Genomic DNA, 12132 nt, shown 5'->3' with positions numbered 1-12132 from the left:
GGAAGAACATGAGAGTCTAGAAATACACAGATACTGGAGAGCAAGCATCAGGAGTCAAGTAACAAGAGAAGTATGTTTTCTAATATAAGGATGTTAACCAGAAACCAAAACGTCAGGCAATTCCGAAATTCAGAAATACAGGCAGCAATGGAGGACAGGAGCAATAATGGAGACTTTTGTACTCTTGAAACTGAGGCAGGCCTTCAGGAGGCAGGAAATGAGGCCATGGGCTTTAGAGTCAGGCTTGGATCCCTCCACCAACCCTACCCTTTGCTAGTTGGCAGATCTAAGTAAGGGAAGTTTGTTTCCTCTTGGACAATATGCATATAAAAATGGCTATCCAAGTGACAGCAGAGTATCTACTAAATGTGACCTGCTTTCCTTTATATGTCTCCTGTGAAGTTCATAGCTGTTTGTCAGGGGGAATCTGCATAGTGAACCGAAACAAGCATGTTATCAAGGCAGCAAAGCTACCCTCTCAGGGACATTCTTGGCTGAGGGAAACAAATGAAACCAGCCAATGCAAGTGGTTCTAGCCTAGGCCCCATTCTAAAAACTGTTCTGGAAGAAATTTTCTAACATAGAGTGATATATATTTCTTCCTCTTCTCCATCCTGATACCTCCGGAAAAAAAAAAAAAAAAAAACCCATATCGACTCACATGTTCCTCCCCTCAAGACCAAGGAGCATATCTGTGTTCTTGACAAAGTCTAGCTCGCTGCCTTGGACTTAAAAGTTGCTCATAAATGTTGTATTATGAAGTGTTGGTCCTCTTGTATAGACCCCTGTTTCATAAACTTCTGTGACCATCATAGTTGTAATATCAAGTGTATTTTTATTTATTTTTTAAAGATTTATTTATTTACTTGAGAGGGACAGACAGACAGAGACAGAGAGAGTACAAGCAGGCAGAGAGGCAGAGGGAGAAGGAGAAGCAGACTCCTCACTGAGCAGGGAGCCTGATGCGGGGCTCAATCCCAGTACTTGGAGATCATGACCTGAGCTGAAGGCAGACGTTTAACCAACTGAGCCACCCAGGCGCCCCTCAAGTGTATTTTTAAAGTAGTACCTCTACTTTCACTTCTGGTCAAATTGGACTAACAGGAACCAGATTTACTTGCCCTCCTGAAACAACTAAAACTTTGGGAAACTAAATTAAACGAAGAGTCTCAAGATAGTAGACATGAGGAGAAGAAGAATGATTCCTAAGACATGGGAAGCAAAACGAGTCTGTGATTACCACAGCTGAGTGTTTGGAGAGATTTTAGAAACTGCAGGGCAGTCACCCTGAGTTGAGGAGAAAGAACAAGGGGTTTAGAGAGGCCCAAGGCTTCTAGATTTCACAGAACAGAGTGATAGATGAGAAAAAACTGACCACAGAAAGAACTCCAAAGATTTGCAGAGGGTTCCCCTCAAGTACTCACGTGAGCACTGATCTATAGAGGCCTACAAGGAGACTACCCAAGGCTGGAGGAAGAGTCACTTAAAGGATTTGAGGAAGCTATCTTCAAAACTCACCCAGGGCAAATAAGAGGTTTTATTCCCACCAGACAAAGTAGAAAACTTCAGACATGAAGTTTTCTAAATAATGACCCTCCACACCCTATCTCCCAGCACCTGTGACTGTGTTGTGTCCCAGTGACAAAGGAGACTCTGCAGATATGTTTATGTGAAGTGTCTTGAGATGGGGAGATGACCTGGATTATCTGGGTGGGCTCAATGTAAGCACAAAAGTCCTTGTAGGAGAGTCAGAATGACATCTATCCCAACATATGCCGCAAAGACTACTATTGTTTTTTATTTATTTAATTTATTTATTTAAATTCGATTAATTACCATATAGTGCCTTATTAGTTTCAGAGGTAGAGTTCAGTGATTCATCAGTTGTATATAACACCCAGTGCTTATCACATCACATGCCCTCCTTAATGTCCATCACCCAGTTACCCCATTCCCCCTCCTCTCCAACAATCCTTAGTTTGTTTCCTATAGTTAAGAGTCTCTTTGAGGTGTCTGGGTGGCACAGTCAGTTAGGCATCTGCCTTCGGCTCAGGTCATGATCCCAGGGTCCTAGGATCGAGCTCTGCATCAGGTTCCCTGCTCAGCGGGGAACCTGCTTCTCCCTCTCCCTCTGCCTGCTGCTCCCCCTGCTTGTTCTTTCTCTCTCTCCTCTCTCTCTCGGTCAAATAAATAAATTAAATCTTTTAAAAAAAAGAGTCTCTTATGGTTTGTCTCCCTCTCTGATTACATCTTGTTTTATTTTTCCCTACTATCCTTTTTCAGTTGAGATATAATTCACATATAATATTATGTATGTTTAAAGTATATGATGTGTTTATTTTATACATTTATATATTGAAATATGATCTCAGCACCATAACATTAGTAGATATGTCCATTCTATCACACCGTTATCATTTCTTGTGGTAAAAAGATTTAAGATCTAGTCTGTTAGCAATTTAAAGTATATAACACAGTATTGTTGACTATAATCACTGTGCTATGTGTGTTGGATCTCCAGAAGTCATTTATCTTCTAAAGGCAACTTTTTATCCTTCGACCAGCTTTCCCCCAGTTCCCCTATCCCTGAGCTATGAGTTCAGATTTTTTAGATTTTACATATTTTTCACTTTTACTTTTTTTTAAGAGATTTTATTTATTTATTTGAGTGAGAGAGCAAGAGAGCACAACCAGGAGGAGCGGCAGACAGAGAGGGAGAAGCAGGCTCCCCATTGAGCAGGGAGCCAGACTATGGGCTCCATTCCAGATTGTGATCATGACCTAAGCTGAAGGCAGGCACTTAACCAACAGAGCCACCCAGGCACCCCTCTCCATATATTTTAGCTTCTACATATAAGTAATATTATAGAGTATTTGTCATTGACTTATCTCACTTAGCATAATGCCCTTGAGGTTTTTAATGCAAAAGTTTTTAAAACTGAGGGACAAAAAACTAAATAACTAATAGTATAATGCAAAAAAAAAAGATGTGAATAGATTATGTATATATATCTCTCAAATATAACAGATCTTCAAACACACTCATAATTAGAGAAATGCAAATTAAAACAGCACTGATATACCATTTCTCATCTATCAGACAGACAAAACCTAAAAAGTATGGCAACACATTTTGTTCTCAAGGCTATGGGAAAGCAGGCACTGTCATAGGTTGCTGGTAGAAATACAAATTCCTATAATCCTTCTGGAAGGAAATCTGACGATATTTCACAAAACTACTTACGTGTTTACCTTTTGACTCAGCAATTCCAACACTAAGACTCTACTGCCAACGATAGAAAAATACATATCCACAAGGTTATTCTTTTCAGAGTTGTTTATAGTTGCAAAAATATTGGAAACAACCTAAATGGCCATGGGGTTGAATAAGTTGAATAAGTTCTGGTATATCAGCACAAACGAGTGCTATGCAACTGTTTCAAAACAGAAATGAGGAAGATCTCTATGAATTGATTTAGAGGGAGACTATCAAAGTGCAAAAGAGTATCTATAATATGCTACACTTCAAGTAAGAAAAAAGATACAAGAAAATACATAGATATCTGCTCCTTTGTGCAAGATAAATATAAAAAGGATAAACCAGAAACTGAAGATGTTTGTCTCCTACAGGGAATGGTCAGCAAAAGAGGGGAAAGGAAGGAAGAATGGGAATGGGTTCATAAGGATGAGAACAGAGGTACACTTCTCTGATGATACTTTTTTCTGTGGCTTGACTCTTAGAAATAAGATGTTTAAAGTTAGCAATTATAGGGCGATGTATGGCATTAAAGTGTAAAGGGTTACTCAGCACAGTGAGTAGCCCAAGTCCATCCAGAAGTACTGTACCCAATTTTGACATCATGTTACAGATAAATGTGCACTGGAAAATAAACCAAGGAACCACAGTATACCTTACAATTTCGTAAACTGCGTTTTGTGAATAACTTCAGTTTTCTCAAAAGGCTGATATATTTCACTACTTTGATTACCTCGGTGTTCATTCTGAGTTGGCAGGAGTAGCCTAACGAACTGCCATTATGTTTTGGTACTAAGGGATGTACCTTTCAATAAAGTTACTGAAATGAAAAAAAAAAAAAAAGAAATATACTGTTTAACATACCGTCCCCAATAAATAACTGAACTAAACCAAGATGTGAGGGCAACCCAAAATGGAGTATAAACAATAATAAATAAACCTAAGCATATGGCCTAATGAATAACATAACCACACTGAAGGAGACTGGGAAGAAAAGTCCTAGCCTAAGTATCCTGAGAAAAGAGTATTTTGACTGGTTATTGTAGGGCCAAAGACAAAGAGAACTGCATACCAACATTGTACTCTACTTAGCACACCTGGTTCTTACAGGCAGGTAGGTTAACAATTCTGGAATTATTTTGTGAAATTTGGAGTTGCATAAATAAGCAAATATATTTTAGATTACGAGAGTCAGATTTCTCAGTCTCAGAGTTCCAAATAAGGAAAGTATTACAATGAACCTTGTGGAGTTGTATTGGGATGGAAGGTATCAGAAAGAACTTATGATTTTTAATATAGCTAGATGATAGTTGATAGATCAATAGATTGATCAATCAATAGATAGATCGATATGTGTACATGGGTTAGTATATACACATATATTTCCTAGTTCTGTCTCCTGAGAGATCCTAGAAGCAGTGATAACCCAATAGCAACGAGCACAGTTAGAGTCCAGATCCTAGTTTCTTAAACACCATTCACCATTCACCAATAAAAGGAACCAGGGTTCCTTGGAAAAGTGGTTGATTCCAGGACAGGGGCAAGAAAACTATAAGATGATCCTGGAACATTTTGTTGTGTCAGAAAATAAGGGAGTACTCAGAAATGGATGGGGGTACTTTAGAAGGACACAAGGGCCAAGCTGAAGAAAGTCCTATGACCAAAAATGGAACAATTTGATAAATAAAATGCTTAATGATAGTTCTGGATTATAATTCACAGAAGAAAGTGAATGTCCATGAGCCTAGGTTGACAAAAATAAATACATACATAAATGAGGATAGATAGCTCTCCCTTATCGAAGAATTCTGATTTAAAAGTATAGAAAGAGTAAGAGAAAACTTAAGTCATTATGGGGCAAACACTACTAATAATTGTTGTGGGCAAGATCCACCAATAAATTCTAAAATTAGTGAGTAAAAGTGAGAAGAAACAGGGTATTAACATAGTCTCTAAATATCTCTCAAGGTTTTTATCAATTCCAAAAGGGAAAATAGTAACTTCACAGTAGAGAACTGTAGTGGACACCATTCTAACAGAGCAATCAAGGTTAATGTCATTAGTATTAAAACATATTGGCATCATGTACTCCCTGATCTGATGCACTGGGAAGGATACAACATAACTTCTTTAGTATCCTTGTCAAAAATGCGTCATCCCAAACTAATCATAAGAAAACTATCATTAATCAAACTAATCATTAGAAAACTAATCAGGAGGGGAAAAAAGCCAAATTAAGTGTTCTACAAAATAAAGACCAGTACTCTTCAAAAGTTTCATGGTCACAAAAGACAAGGAAGGACTGAGGAACTGCCACAGTTTTGAGGAGACAGAGACGCAATAAAATGCAACATGGCACCCAGAGCAGAAAAAGTACATTTGAAGGAAAACTGGTGAAAAGAGCTCCCATGAGCTCTGCAGCTTACTTAATCGTATTGCACCAGTGTTAACTCCATAGTCTGGATAATTGTACTGTGCTTATATAAGATATTAACATTAGAGGAAGTTGGATGAAACATACACCTGAACTTTCTGTTCTATTTTTGCAATCAGCCTGTAAGTCTAAAATTATTTCAAAATGAAAAGCTAAAAATAATGCCTTGTGTGTGTGTAGGCAGTGAAGGGAGGGGGAGAGAGAGAAATGTCACCAGAGCCACCAGAGATGTATGACAGTAATCAGATATGACATGAGCCCCACCAGAATGGTGAATGCCTACCTTCTGAAAATAAGAGAAAGGCAAAGGTAAGAGCATGAAACCTCCTTAAGTTACAGAAATACCACTGTATTTCTGATATCTGAACCACTGAAAGACAAATCTAAGTGAGATTAGGCTAGTCAAACATGACAAGCCTGCACAGGTTTAGTGAAAGTAGACAAGGGCAGACGCTACCTGAAGACCAGAACCAGGTGACAACTCAAAAAGGCAGGTGAAAACTCACCTTTACTGGGAAAGAAATGACCGTTCTCCCAGAGCCTAAAGGTCCCTGGAATCCCAGAAATTCCTGTCTCCGATGTGTGAGGTTGCCCACCCACGGAGGGCGTTACTGACCAGCAAAAAAAGTTTTAATGGTTGAGTTCCTGTGCTCCTATCTATTCACTGTTAGTCACATTTCTCAACCACTGCCTTTTGTTAATTTTGGAGTGACGCCCTCACGCTCAGAAGCCACTTCAAAAGACAGATTATTCAAATATCTTTGTTCTGCCTTTTACTTTTTTCTTTTATTCTAAAGGATTTTCCTCTTATTATCTTATTGCTTCACTATCACCCTCAGTCCAGACGGAAAACATATGCTTTGCCCCAATGCAATACCCTAACAAAATTTTTAGCCTCTAAGAATTTTTACCAAGAGCAGCCATTTTAATAGAGGAGTCTGGTAACATCACTTTTTGCTGATAAACTGCCTCCATGTTAGAAAAACTCTTATCAAGAGCCTTAAATTAGGCAAAGTGACAAGACAGACAATAATTCAAGAATATTCGAGAAATGATCATTATTATCACTTCACATAGGATACTTCATGTGTATGAGGAGATGAGGCAAAGGTGAGATGGCTTTCACACAGACAACAGAGTAATGATGTGAGCCATCACGAGTTGCTCTAGCCAGGACATGAGGCAAGCAGCCAAAGCGTTTGAACAGTTGCAAGGGTTTGTTCCCTGGGAATCAGATTCTGGGATGAAGATCAGCAGGCAGGAGTTCTCTGAGGCAGTGCTCTTGGGATTAACTTCTGTGAGAGGGAGCAGGAGGGAAAGATAACGGACTGGGAAGAGAGAGGTCATACTGTGATTTGATCCCAAACCTCAGCCAGTCCTGTAGGAAGTTCTGAAGAGAGGATGTTCCTTCAGCTGTCCTGAATTGGGGTACGGAGGGCTAGACCTAAATGCAGCAGTCTGTCTTTGGGTGTGGGTTACTCTGGGAAGGGGTGAGACCTTGAGCAAAGCCAACTATCTTCACTTGAGGGAATCCCTAAAGGGGCAGACATTTGAGTACTGTCTACTGACATTCCTCTTAGGACCAGGGGCTAGCCCTTTATTCCTGAAGGGAGATCAGGACAGCAGAGCGTAATTATTGCTTTTAAGCTTCAAGGCAGATGTGTCACGAGCATGATAAAGACCCTTATGGTTTGGGCTTTAAACTGTTAGTGCTAGGCTTTGGTAGGCAGCACCAGAGAAGCTGTCCACAACCCATCCTACAGATTCAGAGCCAAGGAAGAGCTGCGGACAGGCCATAGGCCCAGGAGTCATGCCAGCCCCACAGTGTCCATTTGGTTCTGGATTACATCATCACAAAGTTCAGACCAGGGATCTATGTTTCCAACATCCACATGCCTGGGTCTTTAGAAGGTCCTGGTCTTCATAAAGTCCACTGGGGCAAAGGTTCCAGAAATATCAACCAGAGCTTCAGCCCCGAATCTGCTGAGGGCAAGCAAGTCTCTAACTGAAACAGATGTGGTTATGGAGAACTTTCCCCCAGAAGCACGTTTTCTAGGCTTTCATAACCCCACAGCAAGAGAGTTAGTGACCACAACCATTGTGACAAATGATTAAAAATGCCCACTCATGAGAGAGTGAAGCTGATCACCAGGAAGACAGCACCTGCATTCAGCGCCAGGTGTTAGACATACAAAGCCAGGAGGAAAGGGAAATGATGAGGTTCCAAATATATTGTTTGGGGAAAAAAGAGCAATGCATATAAGATCTGAAGTCTATAACTGGTGTCACTTCAAACACCCACACTTTGCAAGAAGGCATCAGTATCCAGAATGGCAATCTCTGAGTGTGACCCAGGGCTTTCTCTCTAAAGTTATGATAAATACCTAGTGTTGATGTTCACCTCTGAGTGGGGGATTTCCCCAGAGGAGTTCAGGTCCACAGTCGCAGGCACTGGACATCTGATATAAATGGCCTGGTGTTTTAGAGAAGCTGAAACCCAGAAGAATATCTTTGCCTCCTTCTTCCTCCGGATACCACTGAGTCTCTGTTATGTCTAGATGGTGCCAGCATTAAATTATGGGATTTCATTGTGTTTGGGAAAACTGCTCAAGCACCATAAATTGCTAAATGTTATTGATGTTAGTCAATGTTGCCAAAATCTTGTGATTCCTTTTGATAATTTGGACTCCTATTGTTTATTCATTTTTTTTAAGGAGACTCCACATCCAGGGTGGAGGCCAACTTGGGGCCTGAACCCACAACCTTGAGATCAAGACCTCAGCTGAGATAAAAATCAGATGCTTAACTGACTGAACCACCCAGGAGTGCTGACAACTTAGACTCTTTTGAAAGAGAGACATAGTAGAGACTAATTTAACTTCTAGGCCTCAAAAAGAATGACACCAATTCTTACAAAAGGCATCCCAGGCCACGGTGCTGAACATATTGATAACTCTACCAAGACATTGTGAACTTTTCTGGCTGACAGTGGGCAGAACAAGAAATTGGCAAAGCCCTTAATCTCTGGATTTAAACTTGAAGTTATACTTTTGGACTCTAAAAGTGGGACACATAGGAAACATGAATTTCTCCCTGGGTAATTCATAGTAGGAGGAAATTTATATTCAAATATGGAATATCCCTATATATTTTTTTGCATTTTGTTTTTGGTATCTTTATGATGTCATTTAACCTCATTGCAGATACTCTAATAGGCTGGGTAGGACAATGTGGCTGGACCTAATCTGAGATGGGAAGTGAAACAGGGAGTGGATTTTCCAGTCACAAAGAAACCTTGGTGTAAACTTAATGTATAATTCTTATTTTTAAGATCTTGTTTATTTGACAGAGAGAGAGCACAAGCAGGGGGAGCTGCAGAGGGAGAGAGAGAAGCAGACTCCCCACTGAGCATGGAGCCCAATGTGGGGCTCCATCCCAGGAGCTTGGGATCCCAGGAGCATCATGACCCAAGCTGAAGGCAGACACTTAACCAACCAAGCCACCCAGGTGTCCTGATCTAATGTCTAATTCTAACCCATTTCAGAACCTTCCTCTGGCAAAATCTGCCTTGCCCATCAGTGGCCAAGGGATAGCTCCACAAAAGCAGAAGTTGGTATTGTGAGAGTAGTTTGGCAAACACAGGAGTAGAATGACTGACCTTTTCCAATGGGGAATCAGCCACACCACAACACCTTAGCAAAAAAATTCCATTTTCTTCTAGGCTCCCAGGTTCTATTTTCTATGAATGTTCAGATGACGAGACTAAAGGTTTCTTTTTTTTTTTTAAGATTTTATTTATTTATTTGACAGAGAGAGGTCACTAGTAGGCAGAGAGAGAGAGAGAGAGAGAGAAGCAGACTCCCCACTGAGCAGAGAGCCTGATGCGGGACTCGATCCCAGGACCCTGAGATCATGACCTGAGCTGAAGGCAGTGGCTTAACCCACTGAGCCACCCAGGTACCCAAGACTAAAGGTTTCTGCTCTTAAAGCTGCCGTTCTCCTTTGAGGATAGACATTTAAGAAGGAAGAATAGAGATATGGATACATCTTCGACAACCAAATCAAACCCAGTATGCACACCACAGCATGCAGCCTTTGTAGCTTGGAAAACACTTGATCACCAGAACCGTGGGGTCCTGCTGTTAGTTTCTCCAGGCAGAAACTGTCCTACTCAAGGCAGCTCCCTACTGCCTTGTGCAGAGCCAAGAACAGAAGAGGTACTGGGTGAATGAGTGAATGTGTACCTGAGAAGAAGAATGGACCAACCCATGCAGGCCCCAGGGTAGTACTTGAAAGCAAGACCTGAAATGAGCAATTCAAGGTGAGGAAGTGGGAAAAGACAGGAGAATTAAGGGAACGGGAGGCCAACACAGGAGACTGAATAAAATCCGTAAAAGCGACACAGGAGACTGAATAAAATCCAGCCAGTCTTCCACCAAGGAAGTGAGATTCTGTAAGCTCAATCACTTCTTGGCCTTCTCACCAGATTCTCACATCCATTCAACCTACTAAAATACAGGAGCGCATTACAGGCCCTGCTTTATTGCTGAGTTATTTGAGGCATTGTGAGAATTTATCCCTAGTTTCAGATTCGTGCTGGCCAACTCTAAATTCTTTTTATAGTAAACTTCTTCTGTAGGAGTTGGAAGTGAAATTGGACACATGCAGGCCTTGAGCGCTAAGCTGGAAATGCTGAGCGGGAAGTGGTAAAGACGTAACTACCTTATTAGATCATCTCATTTTGTGATTCCTTAGAACAAAGACATTTGCAGCCACAAAACTTGTTACTTAGTGATTTGATTGCGCGGAAGCCAGTGATAACTGCACCATGCGAAAAGCCTGCTCAAATCCGTCCCTGGGAAGTATAAAGAAACCTCAGACTCTTGGGGATTTACTCTCTTTTGTTTCTCCATAAACTGTGACTTAGTAAGGTAAGTTTTTAAAGTGATCCAGGGCATCAAGTAACAAAAAATATTTTTTGAAATGGCATAAATGGATCAATGTTCTCTCGATTACCCATAAAATCTATCATTTTGTTGTTGTTGTTGAAGAAAAAACGATTAAGGGGCACCTGGGTGGCTCAGTGGGTTAAGCCTCTGCCTTCCAGCTCAGGTCATGATCCCAGGGTCCTGGGATCGAGCCCCGCATCGGGCTCTCTGCTCAGCGGGGAGCCTGTTTCCGCGGTCTCTCTCTGCCTGCTGCTCTGCCTACTTGTGATCTCTCACTCTCTGTGCCAAATAAATAAATCTTAAAAAAAAAAAAGACAAAGGACTTTAGGGGTCCTTTTAAACTCCCCATGTTTTAAAAAAGATTTTATTCATTCATTTGAGAGTGAGGGACAGAGGGAGCACAAGCAGGGGGAGAGGCAGAGGAAGAAGTATGATCCCCGCTAAGATGGGAGCTCGGGGCAGAACTCGATTGCAGAACCTGGAGATCATGACCTGAGCCACAGGCAGATGTTCAACCATCCAAGCCACCCAGGTGCTCCTAAACTCCTAAATGTTTGAGAAGGGTTTTAAATAACAGTGGATCGGTGAAGGACCGCCCTCATCACCACCACCAACATCCCTACCACATACTTATCCACGCTAGTTATTACACTAGGGCTGAATGAACTAATCCTGAGTGCTCAGTGATATTATGAGTACAGGCAGCTCTTTCTAGAAGCTTTAACCTTACCACTAGTAATTACACTCAATTACAGGTGTGATAAGTTTTCCATAGTGTGTTTTATAAAATCCAGTGTGAGTGTTAACCACCTTTTGTCTCCTATGGAGCATTAGGCATGTCTGTAGATAGGGTAGATTTTTGCATACAGCACTAATCAGGTGATTATAAAGTCTGAGGCAGCAACCAAATAGGTGGGCTCTATTTTACCCACAGCACTTAGAAACGCCCTATGACATCTCCCAGCAGAGTTCAAATTCTACTAAAATTATTTATGGTTAAGGGCTCTAAAGCAATTCAAAGAATGTATAAACAATAAACCAACTCTAGTTTTTCATGGATGCCATAATTTTTTTTAGAATTCCTGTCTTGAGTTAACTTCTAAAAGTACAGGTCTATTTCAGAAATGGACTTTGGAGAATGCATAAAAACTTCAATCTCTAAAAAAAACAAACAAACAAAACAAAAAAAAAACTAAACAAAAAAACCCCCTATTGGTCAAATGATCTACCAATGAATGAATTAGGTAGTTCAAATGCAGTAAACTATAATTCAAGAAACTCTATTGTTCACAATTTCTCCCAGAATAGTTTAATTCCACAATGTTCCAAATTAACCCTGTGACCACACCCTTGCAGAGCCCTCAAGTTAGCTGCATTCCTGCACCTGGGGGGTGGAAGGAAATTATGTAAAAAGTCAATAATGAAAGAGGGAAAAGCATTTTCAGAACTTGACTCTCCCCATTCCTTACCCTAGTGCTCAGAGCAGTGGGAGG

The sequence above is a fragment of the Mustela nigripes genome, chromosome X, assembly GCF_022355385.1.
Source record: "Mustela nigripes isolate SB6536 chromosome X, MUSNIG.SB6536, whole genome shotgun sequence".
Lineage (NCBI taxonomy): Eukaryota > Metazoa > Chordata > Mammalia > Carnivora > Mustelidae > Mustela > Mustela nigripes.
The sequence above is the reverse complement of the archived record's forward strand: the minus strand, read 5'-3'. Positions refer to the sequence as shown.